Source organism: Delphinapterus leucas, chromosome 17 (assembly GCF_059928025.1).
Source record: "Delphinapterus leucas isolate spDelLeu-1000000601 "Yukka" chromosome 17, BTC_Dleu_Yukka2, whole genome shotgun sequence".
In the NCBI taxonomy this organism is placed as follows: domain Eukaryota; kingdom Metazoa; phylum Chordata; class Mammalia; order Artiodactyla; family Monodontidae; genus Delphinapterus; species Delphinapterus leucas.
Genome location: NC_143145.1, coordinates 42,513,699 through 42,534,167, shown reverse-complemented (window position 1 = coordinate 42,534,167; position 20,469 = coordinate 42,513,699). Strand labels below are relative to the sequence as shown.

At 41.5% G+C, this 20,469-nt stretch overlaps 1 pseudogene; it reads left to right on the top strand.

Annotated features, from left to right (window-relative positions):
- Nucleotides 1-20,469, top strand: part of LOC149746946 (uncharacterized) — a 64,465-nt pseudogene that overhangs the window by 16,602 nt on the left and 27,394 nt on the right.

Here is a 20,469-nt window from a genome sequence, read left to right as displayed (position 1 = left end):
GTGAGGGCATGGAAAAAGATATTCCATGCAAATGGAAATCAAAAGAAAGCCGGAGTAGCAATTCTCATACCAGACAAAATAAACTTTAACATAAAGACTATTACAAGAGACAAAGAAGGATACTATATAATGATCAAGCGATCAATATAAGAAGAAGATATAGCAATTTTAAGTATTTATACACCCAACATAGGATCACCTCAATACATAAGGCAAATGCAAACAGCTATAAAAGGGGAAATCGACAGTAACACAGTCCTAGTAGGGGACTTTAACACCCCACTTTCACCAATGGAAAGATCATCCAAAATGAAAATAAATAAGGAAACACAAACTTTAAATGATATATTAAACAAGATAGACTTCATTGATATTTATAAGACATTCTATCCAAAAACAGCAGATTACACTTTCTTCTCAAGTCCTCAAGGAACATTCTCCAGGATAGATCATATCTTGGGTCACAAATCAAGCCTTGGTAAAATTAAGAAAATTGAAATCATATCAAGTATCTTTTCTGACAACAACACTATGAGACCAGATATCAATTACAGGAAAAAAATCTGTAAAAAATACAAACACATGGAGGCTAAGCAATACACTACTAAATAACCAAGAGATCATTGGAGAAATCAAAGAGGAAATCAAAAAATACCTAAAAAAAAAGAAAATGAAAACATGATGATCTAAAATCTATGGGATGCAGCAAAAGCAGTTCTAAGAGGGGAGTTTATAGCAATACAATCCTACCTCAAGAAACAAGAAACATCTCAAATAAACAACCTAACCTTACACCTAAAGCAATTAAAGGAAGAAGAACAAAAAACCCCCAAAGTTAGCAGAAGGAAAGAAATCATAAAGATCACATCAGAAATAAGTGAAAAAGAAATGAAGGAAACAATAGCAAAGGTCAATAAAACTAAAAGCTGGTTCTTTGAGAAGATAAACAAAATTGATAAACCATTAGCCAGACTCATCAAGAAAAAAAGGGAGAAGACTCAGATCAATAGAATTAAAAATAAAAAGGAGAAGTAACAACTGACACTGCAGAAACATAAAGGACCATGAGAGATTACTACAAGCAACTATATGCCAATAAAATGGACAACCTGGAAGAAATGGACAAATTCTTAGAAAAGCACAACCTTCTGAGACTGAACCAAGAAGAAATAAAAAATATAAACAGACCAATCACAAGCACTGAAATTGAAACTGTGACTAAAAATCTTCCAACAAAAAAAAAGCCCAGGACAGATGGCTTCACAGGTGAATTCTATCAAACATTGAGAGAAGAGCTAACACCTATCCTTCTCAAACTCTTCCAAAATATAGCAGAGAGAGGAACACCCCCAAACTCATTCTACGAGGCCACCATCACCCTGATACTGAAAGCAGACAAAGATGCCACGAAAAAAAAGAAAACTACAGGCCAATATCACTGATGAACATAGATGCAAAAATCCTCAACAAAATACTAGCATACCGAATCCAGCAGCACGTTAAAAGGGTCATACACTATGATCAAGTGGGGTTTATCCCAGGAATGCAAGGATTCTTCAATATATGCAAATCAATCAATGTGATACACCATATTTACAAATTGAAGGAGAAAAAACATATGATCATCTCAATAGATGCAGAAAAAGCTTTTGACAAAATTCAACACCCATTTATGATAAAAACTCTCCAGAAAGTAGGCATAGAGGGAACTTACCTCAACATAATAAAGGCCATATATGACAAACCCACAGCCAACGTCATTCTCAATGATGAAAAACTGAAACCATTTCGACTAAGATCAGGAACAAGACAAGGTTGCCCACTCTCACCACTATTATTCAACATAGTTTAGGAAGTTTTAGCCACAGCAGTCACAGAAGAAAAAGAAATAAAAGAAATCCAAATCAGAAAAGAAGTAAATCTGTCACTGTTTGCAGATGACATGATACTATATGTAGAGAATCCTAAAGATGCTACCAGAAAACTACTAGAGCTAATCAATGAATTTGGTAAAGTAGCAGGATACAAAATTAATGCACAGAAATCTCAGCATTCCTATACACTAATGATGAAACATCTGAAAGAGAAATTATGGAAACACTCCCATTTACCATTGCAACAAAAAAGAATAAAATACACAGGAATAAACCTATCTAGGGAGACAAAAGACCTGTATGCAGAAAGCTGTAAGATAATGATGAAAGAAATTAAACGTGATACCAACAGATGGAGAGATATACCATGTTCTTGGATTGGAAGAATCAATATTGTGAAAATGACTATACTACCCAAAGCAATCTACAGATTCAATGCAATCCCTATCAAACTACAATGGCATTTTTCACAGAACTAGAACAAAAAATTTCACAGTTTGTATGGAAACACAAAAGACCCCAAATAGCCAAAGCAATCATGAGAAAGAAAAACGGAGCTGGAGAAATCAGGCTCCCTGACTTCAGACTATAATACAAAGCTACAGTAATCAAGACAGTATGGTGCTGGCACAAAAACAGAAATACAGATCAGCGGAACAGGATAGAAAGCCCAGAGATAAACCCACGCACATATGTCACCCTAACTTTGACAAAGGAGGCAAGAATATACAATGGAGAAAAGACAGCCTCTTCAATAAGTGGTGCTGGGAAAACTGGACAGGTACATGTAAAAGAATGAGATTAGAACACTCCCTAACACCATACACAAAAATAAACTCAAAATGGATTAAAGACCTAAATGTAAGGCCAGACACTATAAAACTCTTAGAGGAAAACATAGGCAGAACACTCCATGACATAAATCACAGCAAGATCCTTTTTGACCCAGCTCCTAGAGGAATGGAAATAGAAACAAAAATAAACAAATGGGACCTAATGAAACTTCAAAGTTTTTGCACAGCAAAGGAAACCATAAACAAGTTGAAAAGACAACGCTTAGAATGGGTGAAAATATTTGCAAACAAAGCAACTGACAAAGGATTAATCTCCAAACTATACAAGCAGCTCATGCAGCTCAATGTCAAAAAAACAAACAACCCAATCTAAAAATGGGCAGAAGACCTAAATAGACATTTCTCCAAAGAAAATATACAGATTGCCAACCAACACATGAAAGGATGCTCAACATCACTAATCAGTAGAGAAATGCAAATCAAAACTACAGTGAGGTATCTATCACCTCACAGCAGTCAGAATGGCCATCATCAAAAAAATCTAAAAACAATAAATGCTGGAGAGGGTGTGGAGGAAAGGGAACCCTCTTGCACGGTTGGTGGGAATGTAAATTGATACAGCCACTATGGAGAACAGTATGGACGTTCCTCAAAAAACTAAAAATAGAACTACCATATGACCCAGCAATCCCACTACTGGGCATATACCCTGAGAAAACCATAATTCAAAAAGAGTCATGTACCAAAATGTTCATTGCAGCTCTATTTATAATAGCCAGGACATGGAAGCAACCTAGGTGTCCATCGACAGATGAATGGATAAAGAAGATGTGGCACATGTATACAATGGAATATTATTCAGCCATAAAAGGAAACAAAATTGAGTTATTTGTAATGAGGTGGATGGACCTAGAGACTGTCATACAGAGTGAAGTAAGTCAGAAAGAGAAAAACAAATACAGTATGCTAACACATATATATGTAATCTAAAAAAAAAAAAATGGTTGTGAAGAACCTAGGGGCAGGACAGGAATAAATATGCAGACATAGAGAATGGACTTGAGGACACAGGGAGGGGGAAGGGTAAGCAGGGATGAAGTGAGAGAGTGGCATGGACATATATACACTACCAAATGTAAAATAGGCAGCTAGTGGGAAGCAGCCGCATAGCACAGGGAGATCATCTCAGCACAGGGAGATCAGCTTGGTGTTTTGTGTCCACCTAGCGGGGTGGGATAGGAAGGGTGGGAGGGAGACTCAAGAGGGAGGAGATATTGGGATGTATGTATATGTATAGCTGATTCACTTTGTTATAAAGCAGAAACTAACACAACATTTTAAAGCAATTATCCTCCAATAAAGATGTTAAAAAAAAAAACAAAACACGACAAAGAGATAAAAGAAGAAAAAAGGAGAAAGATTAAAGAGTTAAGGGGAAGGAGTAAGAGACCAAATATTCAAAGGAGATTTTACCCAAACAGAAATATTACCACCTGTCACTCATCTGGATCAAGCCCGCCTCCAGAAAAGCCAGTTTGGCAGGTTGAAAAAAGAAAAGGGTAAAAATCAAAGCTTCTGATTTGAGCGTTAAGAAACATATCTGGACATGACCCTTTTATATTTTGATGCTTTTTGGTTCCTTCTTTAATCCCCACCCCAATTAAATTTCTTAATTTCAGAAATTAAGTGATTTCTGAAATTAACCTGGGCATTACATAATCACAAACTTATTCAGGCATCTGCAATGAAACTCCTTTCACCAGCTTTCAGAAATAGATGTCTGGTTGTGTGCAATCAATTAATTACCAAACTTGCATGTCTCATACACCATCCTGTCCCGCAAAAGCATTTTGAAGACTGACAACATAGTTTATATTTTAAAAGAGTTTTTAAACTTTTTATTTCCTATTTTTTTCTAGAACTGCTAGGTTTTAATAAAAGCCTTCCATTTCAACTGTAAAGGATTAATCTCGAAGCCATGAGTAAAACATTTTAAAGTATATATAATATTTTTGATTGCAATAATTGACTCCTATTCCTAATGCCTGTTTTCCTCCATTTCGCACTGGAACTTGGTGATCTGAAAAGAGATTTTTTTTTTTTTAATCTTAAAATTAAAAACACTTGGGAAAAATATTTCAAATATTCTCTTGAAACGTTTGTCATAGAAAAAGAAAAAACTAAAGAAAAATAGAAAAATTCTCAATGGAACCTTAGCTATTATGCTACTCTCCAAAACTAACTTCATTTCTAGGCACAACTAACTGGACATCTTTGGAGACCTTCAGGGAAAATCTACTGTGCTTCGGGACATAATATAGGTCATTTAGTAAAACAAAATTTCCTCATGAGTCAGCAGTGGGACAATCTTGTTTATACATAAAATGACACATAAGGCATAAACAGGAATCTCAGGTTGACCTTTTAAGGTGCCAAGTAGGCATTATCTCATCTATTTTACTATATGTCATTTCAAGAACATATTTATTTACAACTTCTCTTCTTTTTCTTAATTTCTGCTGAGGTTCCTTTTTTATACTGTCATTCAATTCCTCTATATCAGAGAAACAATCAAACACTGTTTATTGAGCCCCTTTTGTGGACACCACACTAGCAGACATCATGAGAGACAGAAATGAGGTAAAACATAATTCTTGGTCCTTAAAAGAAGTGACTTTTTTTTTAAGATTTCACAAGAGCTGTGCGGCCTGTTTGTGAATGTACGTTTTGCCTTCTGATATAATTAGTTATTTAAACATCTGTCTCTCCCAATAGACTATACATGTGAATTCCTGAAGATAGGGATAAAAACTATCCAGGAACCAGGCTTTATTCTTCCATGGATCCATCACAATCCAATAAATATTTATTGAAAAATATAAACAGATGGGCCACAATTTATAATATCATGTTTCTATAGTTTATTAGTTAAGTTTCAGGAGTTCAGCACAAGGTTTCCCATAGACAATTTTTAAATTGGTGGTTCAATGACCAAACTGGTAAAAATGGGAGTTCAGTGGCCAAACCTACAACACTGGAAGTTGAATTTTGATACTATATTCTAGTATGTAAGGTGTAGGAGAGCAGGAAATGTTTCTGTCTTGGTGTATCAGTAAGAATACTTTTGCTACAAAGCAACATGAATCAACTCTACGGGAGCTTAACGTGTACAGAATCATAATCAATGAAGCATATGACAGAGGAAGAGATTAAACTATAAGAGCACACGATAGAGAAGGATAGAGAAGGTATGTGGAAAGTTTCCAAGAGGTTGTTTCATTTAAGGTGAATCTTGGAGGAACAAACACATTTCCAGGCAGAAGAGAAGAGAAAGGACCATCCCAATGGCAGTGGCAGCTCCTGCAAATGTGAGAAGGGGAAGTGAGAGGTTACTTGAGGCATCCAGGGAATGACTGTTTAATAGGACAGGAAATAAAATTTTCAAGTATTCAGTCATTGATTCATATAAAAATATTTCTTGAGTGCTTAGTATGTGCTAGTATAATGAGTGTTTGTTGTCTTTTTAGCTATCAGGTATCCATTTTCTCTTCCCAAAATCATCTAATTTCCTTTCGAGAAATTGCTTCATCCCAGTTCATCAGTTATATGGTACTTCATCAGGGGCCCTACTTTCATGGTTAGGGATGGGGATAGCTAGGACAATTGGATATTCCTTTCTTGAACTTTGCCCAGCCAAAGAGACAGAAAATGGTTGGAGTTCATCCAGTTTGCTCCAGCTACAAGACTGTTCTGTCCACTTCTGTTTCCTATTTCTTAAGAACAGCCCTGGACCCTTCCTACTTCCAAATCTGGCTCTCCATCCTTCCCTTCTATGAGCTGATATCCCTCCTGTAAATTCCCTTTGGTTTAGGTTAATTAGAGTCGGGCTTCCATTGTTAATAGCAGAAGACTCTTAACAGATACAGCCAGTCCCTATGTTAGCAATGATAACGTACAACTAAAAAAGTGGTGGTTCTTATTCTGAAGAAGCATATTTTCCAGAATGGGGTTGGGGTCGTGGTGAGGATTATATAAAGAAACATAACTGGGACTTCCCTGATGGCACAGTGGTTAAGAATCCGCCTGCTAATGCAGGGGACACGGGTTCAATCACTGGTCTGGGAAGATCCCACATGCCACGGAACAACTAAGCCCGTGCGCCACAAGTACTGAGCCTGAGCTCTAGAGCCCGCGAGCCACAACTACTGAGCCATGTGCTGCAACTACTGAAGCCCACGCACCTAGAGCCTGTGCTCCACAGCAAAGAGAAGCCACTGCAGTGAGAAGCCCGTGCACCGCGACGAAGAGTAGCCCCCACTCGCCGCAACTAGAGAAAGCCCGCGCACAGCAACGAAGACCCAACGCAGCCAGAAAAAAAAAAAAAAGAAACATACTTGAGTTATGTAAAAGATATAATGAGAACATAAGGAGAGCAACCCTACGTCTGTCTGGGAAAATCAAGACAGACTACACAGAAAAGGAAGCTCTTACTCTATCTCCTGAAGGAGAGGAAGAAATTTATGGATAGGGAATTGTGGAAGGACATGCCAAGAAAAGAGAACTTTATGCAGGAAGGAAAAATCATGGCTTATTTGGGGAAACTACAAGTATATTTTAGAACGTGCAAAAGACCTTGTATAGGATGCAGAAATGTTTGCATTTTATCCTATAAACAGTGACAAGTAATTCAAGAAATTTTAGGCAGTAGAATTATATGACAGGATTTATATTTAGAAATATAACTCTGCAGAGCATTGAGAATAAACTAAAAGAAGGTAAGAGATGGGAAGAAGGAAGAAGTGTGAAGTGTGAGTAGGAGGGATGGGATGGAGAGGAGTGAAGTATTAGCCTGGAAGGAGAAAGTTTCCACAAACAAAAATGTTATTTAGGTGAGAGATGGCAAGGGTTCAAGTCTAAAAATTATAGTGGGAAGGACTGTAGAAATATCTAGAGATATTTCAAAAGGTATTTGACAGACTTGAAACCTGTTTGCTGTGGGAATTGAAGGAGAGCTGAGGGAGAATAGTATGGTCTAAGATAAAGGATAAATCACTGGGTAATTGGTAACGACCAAGATAAGGCACGCAGGGGAGGAGCAGATTTAAGAAAAGATGATGTGGCACGTTCAGGAGGCTATGACTGCATGTCAGGTCTAGAGTTCATGATACATGGATGTGAGTTATCACGAATCAGTAATTAAAGACGTGGAAGTAGATAAAATTACTTGGGAGAGTATGTGGAATGAAGGAAAGAAGAGGGCCCCAGATGGAAGCTTGATATGTAGCAAGTCTCCAAATATGGCCCCAGGGAACCACACCTCTCACTATTTATGCCCTTTTATAGTCCCTGCTTACATCAAGTCTGAGGTGTCAATGTTCTATATCTTGGTTGTAGTCATGGCTACACATCTACATGCATCTGTCCAAACTCATCAAATTGTACACCTAAAATGGGTGAGTTTTACTAAATGTCAATTATCCTTCAATTTTTTTTTTAATTAAGAAGAGAAATAAAGCCAAGAGAATGACATTCTAGTTCTATTATCTCCAGTGTCCTTGAGAACCAGGATTTTTGGTGAGGAGAAAATAAGGCACAGATGTAATATAGAAGGTTATACAAAAATCTCGTAGTCCTGAATTAGAATTGAAAATATCGTATGACTCATGAAGTATTTTATCAAAACGAATGAAAGGAAGAAAGGAAGAGATAAAGAAAAAAACAGAAAAGAAATAATGACAAACTCAAAGGCAATTAATAACTCTAATACTCAAATGTGGTCTTAAAAATGCTTTTCAAGAGGGCTTCCCTGGTGGCGCAGTGGTTGAGAGTCCGCCTGCTGATGCAGGGGACATGGGTTCGTGCCCCAGTCCGGGAAGATCCCACATGCCACGGATCGGCTGGGCCTGTGAGCCATGACCGCTGAGCCTGTACGTCCGGAGCCTGTGCTCCGCAACGGGAGAGGCCACAGCAGTGAGAGACCCGCGTACCGCAAAAAAAAAAAAAAAAAAGAGTAGACCCAACTCGCCGCAACTAGAGAAAGCCCATGCGCAGCAACGAAGACCCAACGCAGCCAAAAAAAATTAATTAATTTTTTTAAAAAAAGTGTGGCACTGCCATTAAAAAAAAAAAAATTAAGTGGTTTTATATGTCTCCCAAAATGTAACATGACACATCTACTTTGGAAAACTGGCAGTTTCTAATAAACTTATATATATGCCCTATGACCCAGCAATTCTGCTTCTTAGTAACTTCCCCAAAGAAATTAAAACCTACATCCATGAAAAGAGTTGTATACAAATGTTCGGAGTAGCTTTATTCATAACAGCCTGAAGAGATCTGGAAACAGTCTAAATGTCTATCAGCAGGGGAATGGAGGAATTCCCTGGCAGTCCAGTGGTTAGGACTCCATGCTTCCACTGCAGGGGGCACGGGTTTGATCCCTGGCTGGGGAACTAAGATCCCGCGTGCCACGTGGCACGGCAAAAAAAAAAACAAACAAAAAAAACAATTAGGGGAGTGGATAAACAAATCTGTTATATCCATACAATGGAATAGCATTCAGCAATAAAAAGAACTATTCCATGCAACAGCATGGGTAAATCTCAAAAATGTGACGAGTGAAAGAAGACAGACCAAAAAAAAAAAAAATCACATATTGTCTGATTCCATTTATATGAAGTGCAACAACAGGCAAATGTAATCTACGGTAATAGAAGTCAGAATAGTAGTTATCTCAGGAGGGCAAAAATCTATTCTTCCCAGGAAGTTTGGAAAAGTACACGTTATAAATCCTTTTGTCCGAGTCATTTTTATTAATAGAAAACTAGTTTCTCTCCACCCTCACTAAATAAACGTTGAACATTTGCAAAATATCTGTTATTTGAAGGGATACCAAATTCTCATTCCAGCCCTGGGAGTAACTGCCGTCTGTATCATGAATAAGGGACATGGAGAAAAAAAGGAAACACACCATCGAGGTGTTGAGGGGGAGAGTGTAACTGAATACAGAAATACCTTGGCCTTCACCACCCCACAGAGAAAGCCAGTTCTCCTGAACCCCCCCGAGTTGAGAGATTCTCCACTGCCTGGGTCCTTCTGGGAACGGAAGCTGAAGATGGAGGGAGTTTAGAAAGAGGGAGTGCTGTCATTGCCGTCAGAAATGAGTGTTTTCAGTTTCAGCTGCTAGGGGGCAGAATTGCAGCAGCAGGAATGGTGGAACGTTTCCAGATATGGAGAGGCTGGAGGCCGAATTAGGCACCTAGCCAGTGAAAAAGCAAGAAAAGTTACAGGCCAGAAAAGGCATAGGAAACATAGGCTCAGCAGAGCTGGTAGGTTGGAACGAGGGTGTGTACAGACCAGGAGCATAATGCTGAGGTGGCAGTAGGCTACTGAAAACTACTGAGAGGCAGGGTGAGAAGGGCCCAACCAACCTCCAGAACCTGGCATTGCCTCTGACAAGGGTACCAAGGTGTAGCTACTGCAAGCAAGAATCCGTAAGCCCGGACACTTAAACATATATTGGGAGTGGGGGGAAACTAGAGGAACAGTTTTCAGAGGGAACCTCCCAGGAAAGTTAGAAGGAATCAAGAAGCAAGTACAGAGAGAAAATGGGGGTGGCCTCTGTGAAAACCGAGGTAGGATTTTTCAGGACAGTGGTGAAGAAATTCTCCTCGGTCAGTAAATTGTTGATTGAAATCTCACTAGCGTGCTTCATCTTTTTTTTTTTTAATAAATTTATTTATTTATTTTTGGCTGCATTGGGTCTTTGTTGCTGTGCGAGGGCTTTCTCTTTGTTGCTGCAGAGAGCTGGGGCTACTCTTCATTTCAGTGCATGGGCTTCTCATTGCTGTGGCTTCTCTTGTTGCGGAGTGTGGGCTCTAGGCACGTGGGCTTCAGTACTTGTGGCACACGGGCTCAGTAGTTGTGGCTTGTGGGCTCTAGAGAGCAGGCTCAGTAGTTGTGCTGCACAGGCTTAGTTGCTCTGAAGCATGTGGGATCTTCCTGGACCAGGGCTCAAACCCGTGTCCCCTGCATTTGCAGGCGTATTCTTAACCACTGCACCCCCAGGGAAGTCCCTAGCTTGCTTCTTCTTGATCTTAAAGCTTCGATCCCAGGTAAAATGCAATGCCTCCCAAAAATGGAGTACTTGGAGTATTTGTCAGTCGTCTGCACTATTGTGCAAATGAGTGATTTATTAGACAAATGTTAATTGAGCATCTGCTTTGTGGGGCTAGAGCTTGCATTCTAGTGGGGCTGTACCAGCAATAAACAAGTAAACAGATACATAAATTAAAATTTCACACCATGAAATGGCAAAGAAGAAATGAATCAGATACTGAGAAAGAAAGACTAGGCAGGTTGGGAGAATCTTCAGTTAAGATGCTCAGAAGAGTCTCAAGGGTGATGTCTGAGGAGTGCCAAGGAATCTACAATGCAGAGATCTGTGGCAAGAACCTTCTAGGCAAGAGGGGACAGCAGTTCAAGGGTTCAGACTTTGTAAGCTCCAAAATAAGGGGTTGGATTTTATTCTACTTGCAATGAAAAGTCATTGGAGAGTCATAAACAGAAGAGGGGTCTAGCCTTATTTACATTTTTAATAGTGTTCAGTGAGACATCAGCTCTAAGGAGGGCAGAATGGAAGCAGAGAGACCAATTAGGGACCAAGTGCAATAGTTTCAATGAGAGATCATGGAGGCTGAACTAGAGAAGAAGCCGAGGGATGGAGAGGGGTGGAGGGGTATTGACTATTTTCTAAGTGAATGAGGGAGGTCAGCAGAAGCAGAGATGATGGCTAGATGTTTAGCTTGAACAACTGCATGGGTGACAGTGCTGTTAAACGAAAGGAGGAAGGCTGCAGAACCAGTCAGTGGTTGTGTCGGTTGTGGGGGTCAGGGCTCTATCTTGGACATGTTGAGTTTGAGATGCCTAACAGATATCCAATGGAGATGTCAAGTAGGCAGCTCTGGAGGAAGGTTGGGGTGGAACTGTACATGCCATCAGCATATGGAGAGTAGAGGTGCTAGCGTTTGGATGGCATTTAAAGCCATCTGCTTAAATGGGATCACCTAGCAAAAGAGTGCAGATGGGGCAGAAAAGGGAGCCCAGCCAGAGCTCCAGGCATGGGACCTGGAGGGGTGAGGCCCGGGAGGTGGACAGCAAATGAGCTGAGAAGGAAGAATCTGAGAGGTAGGACAGCCCAACATGTGGAAATCAAGAGCTGGACGTGTTTCAAGCTCAAAGGGTGTGCCGCCGTGTCTAGCGCTGCCGAGCTGTTGCGCAAGATGAGAAAGCAGTGATGATGACCTTGGCAAGGGTAGTTCCAGGGAGTGAGGAGGTTGAAACCCCACTGGAAACAAGGTTGTGATAAAAGGAAAACTTTCTGAGGACAGAGCTTCCTGGAGGCACTGAAAGCAAATCCCAAACAGAAGAGGTTCCCAACCTGGCTGAATGTCAGAATCATCGGAGGAGCTTAAGAATATATACACAAGTTTCCTGGTCGCCTCCCAGATCTACTGACTTAGTAGGAGTGGGAATTGGAATATATTCGTAAATTATTATTTTTGTCATCGTTAGTTTTGAACTTAGTTTTTACTAATTGAACCTATATTGTTTTACAAGCTCCTCGGGTAACTCTGATTTAGCTGATTGGAGTAGAAGATGAGTGAGGCAGGAATATTCCCACCAAAACAGGATAAACACTTTCTCCTGGTTTGAAAAAAAAAAAAGGTTTATTAACCTATAAACATTTTGGTAGAACTTTCAAATTTTGTTTATCTCCCCTAAATATTTCTTCTACCTTTAGAGCTTGCTATCACTTTTCTTTTGATGAACTTTAGCCAAATACAAAATGAATATTCACAGAAAAACTCAGAAACAGGTAACCAGGCTTAGGCATCCTGCTCTTTTTCATGGATATGTCTGCTCACGACTGTGATTTTATACTGCATACATAGAATTAGAGAATAGAATTTTTTTCTGCCATTGAAACTGTTTTTTGTACTTAATAGTGGCGCTGGTTTTAGCAGTTTTGACAGTGTTATGCAAATTGCCATCAGAACGGGTTTGAGAATTGTTAAAAAGAGCCCTGAAATCTATTCATGCTCTCTCTCTCTCCCTTTTCTTCTCTAAATCTCTCTCCCTCTCTCTCTCCCTCCTCCCCCATTGTCCACCACCGTCCCCCAACCATCACCACTTTTCTCTCGCTCTCTCTGCTCAAGTAAGCAATTTCCTCAAGGGAGGAAGGCCTGAAAGTTAAATTCCTGTCCCCCTTGAGCTCAGCCGGCTGGAAGAAAATCCCAAAACGGGAGTAATTTGATATGTCTGGAAGAAGCAGTAAAAACAAAATTTAAACTAGGAGCTTCCCTCAAAGAGGTCTTTATAACGTCTATGTGCATCACTTCACCGTTCTCAGTGCACCACTGTGTCTATTACTTCGTCTGATCCTCATACCAATCCTGGGAGAAACTACGCTCTTAACAACTTCCCACCATTTAAAAAAAAAAAAACAGATGGATAAATGGAGGCTTAGAAGGGTTAAGACAGTTTCTGGGGGTCTTCAGGTAGAAAAGTATAAACTTCTAAGTGACATTTTCACAATCACAGAGTGAAAAAGTGAATGAACTCGGCAATGAACAGGAACAAACTATTGATACATCCAACAGTTTGGATGACTCTCCAGGTAATTATGCTGAGTGAAAAAAGCCAGACCCAAAAGATTACATACTCTATGATTCCATTTATATAAAATGTTTGAAACGATGAACATTTAGAAACACACTAGTGGTTGCCAGGGGTTAGGTATGGTGGAAGGAGGTAGGGCAGGAGGGGGTGGGTGTGGCTGAAATAAAGCAACAAGGGATTTTTGTGATGATGGAACTGGTCAGTATCTAAACTGAGATGGTCGATACCTGAACCTGCACATGTGATAAAAGTGCATAGATCTAAATACACACACACACACACACACACAAATGAGTATGAGTAAAACTGCAGAAATCCGAATAATAGATTATTTCAATGTCAACCTCCTGGTTATGATATTGCACTTTGGTTTTGCAAAATATTACCATGGGGGGAAACTAGGTAACGGATATACTGTATTTCTGTTTAATTTCTTACAACCGCATATGAATCTGTAATTATCCCGATAAAAACTTCAATTAAAAAAAAGAAATGAGTCAGGGTGTGTCCCTGGCTCCTGGCTCTTGTCTGTGCATTATTTACCTTCCCCAAGTGTAACGAAATGAGATATGGCCTTGCTCTTGGAATCCCTAGTTTGACTCAATGCCTTTGGAGTGAATGAGTTAGAGATGGGGTATATCCAAATTTGACCATGGAAGGTATTGTTAAATCAGGCAAGGAAATAGTTTCCCTAAATAATTAAACTCAACAACAAGGATTTACTGTGTAGTGCAGGGAACTATATTCAATATCTTGTAATAAACTATAACTGAAAAGAATTTTTTAAAAGAATATAGTTATAAACATACATATGTATAATGGAATCACTTTGCTGTACACTTGAAACAAACACAGAATTGTAAATCAACTATGCCTCAATTAAAAAAATAATTTAATAGAAAAAAAGAAACTCCCAGAGTGTTTCCTACATTGAGATCCAGAAGAACTTAGATTTTTTTTTTTTTTGAAAGTATGGTTTTGGCCCCACCTCGCAGGATCTTAGTTCCCTGACCAGGGATTGAACCTGGGCCACAGCTGTGAAAGCGCCGAGTCCTAACCACTGGACCGCCAGGGAATTCCCAGGAGCCAGGAGAAGTTAGATTTCACACCGAGCATTGCAACATTCTAATTTTTCTGAGCTAGCTATTCCAACACATACACCCTGAGTTTTCCCTGACTTTGGGGGCTCAGCTACGGATAGGGGACAGCGGTAAGTATAGAAAGGAGAGGACAGTAATACAGCCTTAGATCTGTGGCGTGCAGCAATCGGAGTGGATGGTGGGAAAGGTGCTGCTTTCTAAGCGATTATTTGTGTGACCGAACCAGAAGCTGAGGGTCGGTCTGACCAACAGTCTGGAGCAGAATGCTCGCCTGTTCCATGCCTTGGATTTTCTTTGCCCTTTTATTTCTCTTCTCTTCTTGTCACATAAATTTAGTTGCTTTTCTCTCCCCTCTCCCCACTGCAATTTCTTGTCTGTCTCTTTCTCTTGATTTTTCCTTGCTACATTTTTCTACTAAGACCACATTTTAATTAATACACAATTTTAAAATATTAACCAAAAAAATCACAAGAGAGTGGCTGAAGGCTGGTACAGTTCTTGCCATGAGCTCAGGACTGCAGCTCCAGTCCAGAGTGGTCTGCACTGCAACAGCTCCCTGACACAGGTATGCTTCATTGTGGGGAAGAAAACCTGAGTTACCATCTGGCCCACACCACTAACTGGCCACTTGACCTAGAGCAGTTTTCTTCCTCACCTACGGGACAAAAGGGATGCACTAAGAACTCCCTCTCCAAAGTCTCTAAGTTTTGTCTGAGTCTCAAGAAACAAGCCTTTCTGGCCAGGAGTGGTGAAATGCTGAAAAAAGGCTCACAAATGTAGGTGAAAGTAGGTCACTTCATTTGGAGCCTTTCCCGGAGACTGGGTGTTCCTAGGGCCAGTAAGTTATGATCAAACCATGTGCCATCAACCCAGGGCTGTGCAGGCAAGCGCTGTAATTACACTTAGGCCTTAATGGCTGGCAAGACCTGTAGGCATTGGACCACAGAAAGGGGGTGGGTCATCAGGAAAGGAGGAGGGATCTGACCTGTGCAGAATGACTGTCGAACTAGAAAAGGGAGGTGATTCATTTCATGCATCTAGGCAGAAGTTTGGGTGGGGTGATTCAAACAGTGGCAGAGAGAAGGAAGAATTGGCTCTCCTTAGGGACTGAGTGAAGAATAGAAAACAGAAGTAGAGTCAACTAGTGGAAAACACTGAAGAAAGAGAAATGGCTATTCCCCGGGGCTGATTCCCATAGCAACAGCAAACCCCAACCCCTAGGCCCTCACAGGTTAGGAGCAAAGTGGAGGAGAAATTGCTCGTTGGGGGCGGGATACACAAACGTTTATTGTGCTCTTAGTCTGTGCCAGGCACTTTCATGGGTGTTACCTCATTTATTCTTCACAGCAGTTCTACAAAATAAAAATATCTCCATTTTTTATTGGAGAAGAAACTGACATTCAGGGAGGTCAAGTCACAAAGTAGGACCTTGGGCAGAGCCAGCCCTGAAACTGGGTCTGTCTGAGTCCTAAGCCTGAGCTCTTCCTTAGGGAGAGCTGGATACTTCTCTTTAGGTCCTTTTTAGCAGCTGCCGAGCCACCACCTACTCTGAAGTCACTTCTCACCTTGCCACTGACCATACTTGCTCATACACTAATGATAGCTCTAGGAGTGCCACATGATCTGGCAGTGGGCAGGGAGCTGTGGCCCAGATTTTGAATCAGAAAATCCTGAATTTGAATCCTGACTCTGCTAACTTGGTGCCTGTGGGCAAGAGGCAAAACTTTATTAAGCCTCATCATTCATTTCTTTAAAGTGGGAATACTAATACTAAAGTCCTAGAGTTGCTGTGAGAATTATATATAAATGTAATGTGACGCTCAAGGCTTGGCACATTATCAATGCTTAATAAATGATGGCTATTAAATTATACCAACATGAGCCTAAGCAGGGGTTCTCAGGCTTGGCTGCACATCAGAATCACCTGGGAGGCTCTGGAAACGCCGAGGCCTGGGCTGACTCCACACCCAGGGATTCTGGCTTAATAGGCCTGCGGCGCAGTCTGGGTTTGGGAGTTTCACAGACTCTCCGGGTGATTCTCCCATGGTTCTCAAGACTTCAGAACATGCTTCAGGATCACCTGGAGGGTGTGTTGTAACACAATTTACTGGGCCACATCCCCAGGTTCTACATCTGAAATCTTAAATCTTTCAGACAACCTCCAAGCTTTCCAGCTTCCTTAATGAAAATAACATTTTTATTGACTAGCTGTTTTGTGAGGTTGTATTGACTAGCTATCTTGTGCGGACATTATACTAACTCCTTTACAGGTAGTGTATCTCATTTAATCCTTACAAAAGCCCTATGATTATTTTTCATTTTACAAATGAGGAATCTGAGGGACTTCCCTAGCGGTCCAGTGGGTAAGAATCCGTGCTTCCACTGTTGGGAGCGGCGTGGGTTCAATCCTTGGGCGGGGAGCTAAGATCCTGCACGCCGCTGCTTGGCGCGGCCAAAAAGAAAAGAAAAAGAGGAATCTGAGTCCCTGCGTCTCTGAGAGGTTAGGTGACTTGTTCAAGGCCCCACAGCTGCTCAGTGGACAGAGCCAGTTTGGACTCCCAAGCGCATCCTCTTAATCAAGACCCCGTAGGCCCTCTTTTCCCCCTAATGCAACTGTTCTTTGATCGTACTGAGAACTGCAGGCCTCGGCCTCTTGTTTCTCCCAGTCTCTCAGCTATCATCCTTCCTTCCTTCCCTCTCTATCCTCCAGCCATGCCAAGGGTGGAGCCTGAGAACTTGCATTTCTAACAAATTCCCAAGGTGATGGTGATGCTGCTGGTCTGAGGACCACACGTTGAGAACAGCTAGCCTAAAGGAAGTGGGGAGGGGGTTGAAAGGTGGAAAAGCACTTGTTTTAAAATCCCACACCCAGGAATCATGGTTAGGTCTCCAGAGATTCACAAACCGTTTGCTTCCAGAAGCAGAACAAGGTTCTAAGCCTGGGTTTCCTCACCTGTTGAATGAGGTTGTTCAGAGTGGTCGGGAGATGTGGTTATAAGTGCCTGGGATCTGTGGGTGGCATCGAGTGGGCGTCCAACATCTAACCTGGTAATTGGCAGAAGGGGCACCTTTGCCCTAAGTCCTAATATATTTACAACAGGTAGTCCCATCAGGAAAGGAAACGTTCTTACAAATTCTTTACACCTTGCTAGACAAAACGTCCTGCCCTCTGCACAGCTGTTCTTCAATGGCCCCACTCAGGGAGTCACATACAATGGCTTTCTGGCACAAACTCTGCACAGCAAAGCATCCTGGGTTTGCCCTATGATCCCTCCCTGGAATATCTGCCATTTAAAAGACTTTGATAGGGAGTGTGAAGTTAATCACAAATTGAATTACTATTAGATGGAACTATCTAGAGGTAATAAAAATGCCTTTCATTGGGGAGAAAGATAGCTGAGTTAGAAGCTATAGAACTACCACCAGGCAGGGTCCTTCTCTCTGTTCAGTTTCCTTGGTAATTCAGCAGCACTGTAGGGTCTAGACTGGGGCTGACCTTGTCTGAGTAGAGTTTTAGTGAGGTCACTGGAGGGGGTGGAGGATGGATTTAAGAGGGCAACCCTGGAGCCAGTGTTCCGTTCAGAGGTTCTGAACAAGGCAAGAAGAGGCAGCCAGGGAGCGGAGGTGCTGGACATGAGGTTTTAAGGAACAAGAGTCTGTAGGCCTTGTGATACACTGAGTATGAGGGGTGACATGGAAGAAGAGTCTAGCATGATGCAGGATTCTAACTCCCAGAAGAGAGTCTAGAAAGAGAAGTGGGTTTAGTTTAGCTGGGGACACATACAATTGTATTCATGTGTTTGGAACAGCTGAGTGGAGGTATCCAGTAGCTAACATTTATTGATCAAAATAGATACTGTGATCAGTGCTTCACAAACCTTATTTCTCAAGTCTTTTGGAGAGGTACTTCATTTTCAGATGAGACAAAGAATTAATCAATAAGCTAAATAAATTGTCTAAGATGGGTAATAGAATTGGGGTTGAAGCCCAGTCCCTAAACTGGGAAGAGATGTTTTCTCTGAGGCCCTGAGACTTGGGAGTAGAGCTGGAGCCATGGCAATGAGGGAGAGAAAGAAGGTGGAGGGAAACAGTGTTCAGAGGATGAGAAACCTGCAAAGGCCACCGAGAAGGCCCTGCTGGAGAGGTAGGAGGAAGACCAGGATAGACTGTTCCCTTAAAAGCCAAGCAGGGCTTCCCTAGTGGCGCAGTGGTTAAGAGTCTGCCTGCCAATGCAGGAGACACAGGTTCGAGCCCTGGTCTGGGAACATCCCACATGCCACGGAGCAACTAAGTCCGTGCGCCACAACTACTGAGCCTGCGCTCTATAGCCCACGAGCCACAATTACCGAGCCTGCGTGCTGCAACTACTGAAACCCTCATGCGTAGAGCCAGTGCTCCGCAAAAAGAGAAGCCACCATGATGAGAAGCCTGCGCACCACAACGAAGAGTAGCCCCCACTCGCCACAACTAGACAAAACCTGCACGCAGCAACGAAGACCCAACACAGCCAAAAATAAATAAATTAAAATAAATAAATTTAAAAAAAAAAAGCCAAGCAAAAGGAAGCGATGCATCAAATGAAGGGACAAAGTGCCGTATAGGAAAGGACAGAGCAGCAGCCGTGGGATTTAGCAACTTCCCATTGGTGACCTTTGCCAGAGTAAGTTTCAGCAAATTGTGGGGACCTAAAGCTAGAAGATTATTGCTCGGTTGAAAGAGGCACAGAGGAAAGGAAGAGGAGAAAGATACTAAGTTTTCTGAGGCAGTGGCTGAAGAGCAGGAAAGAATAAAGGCTTTATCTAGAGGAGCATCCACGAAAAGGTTTTCTTAATGAGAGGGAAGATTTGAAAATACAGTTTAAAAATATGTGTATGTATTTATAATCACCTAAACTTTTTTTTTAAGTAGGTGAAAGCTTTTGTTTTTGTTTTTAATATTTATTTATTTGGCTGTGCTGGGTCTTAGTTGCAGTATGCAGGATCTAGTTCCCTCACCAGGGATCGAACCCAGGCCCCCTGCATTGGGCACGTGGAGTCCTAAGCACTGGACCACCAGGGAAGTCCCTAAACTTTTGTATTATGAAATATTTCAAGCGTACAGGAAAATTAATGATATTATATAATGAATATGCTCACCCACATTTGTCATATCTTAATGTTTTACCACATTTTATATACATGTATACATTTCATGTTAAAAAATTAGCCACATCATGCTTAAGTTTTCAAATGGTGACTGTTATGGCCTGTCTTCTGAGAGACTGTTGAGATGATCTGATTTATTTTCACTCATTAAGTGCCAGGGCTCTTTGCCTTGTGTGATGCCTGTGGTACAAGCCTGCTTAGACAGGGTGGGGAGACTTGACTCTGTAACAGAGTTGCGTTGTACCCACGTTAAAAACAGGATTAACATGTAAGTTTTTTTCTTTCTGGTTATTATTCTTGTCAAGCTTTTAGAATCAAAATCACATTAACCTCATGTCACTCAAAGGGTACAAACTTTCATTTACAAGATATGTAAGCTCTTGAAACCTAATTTACAGCATGGTGACTATAGTTAATAATTTATAGTTGAAATTTGCTAAGAGACTAGATCTCAAATTGTTCTTACCACCCCCAGTCCCGCTCCCATGCATATCCAAGCATGGTGGTAACATGTAAGGTGATGGATATGTTAATTTGATTGTGGTGTCAGGATGGCGAAGCGGGAGGACGCAGTGTTTGAGTCTCCCCACAACTAGGGCACCTATAGGATGCTGGTGGGGGGCCTCGATGCACAAGGAGACAAGTGAAACCCCTGAGCGACCGGGTAGGACATGGGGGGGAGTGGGGGGAGGAGAAGTGGAGGCTGGACGGGACTGGCGCCCCTGAGGGGTGGCTGCGACAGAGGGAGGGGTTCCCACACCTGGAGGGACCCTCCGGGGCTCAATGGATTGGGGGGAGCTCAGTTAGCGTTTCCCCCACCCAGTCGGCCCTGGGAAGCCTGCTGGGCTCCTGGGCGCGGTCCTCCCCGCTCTGAGGC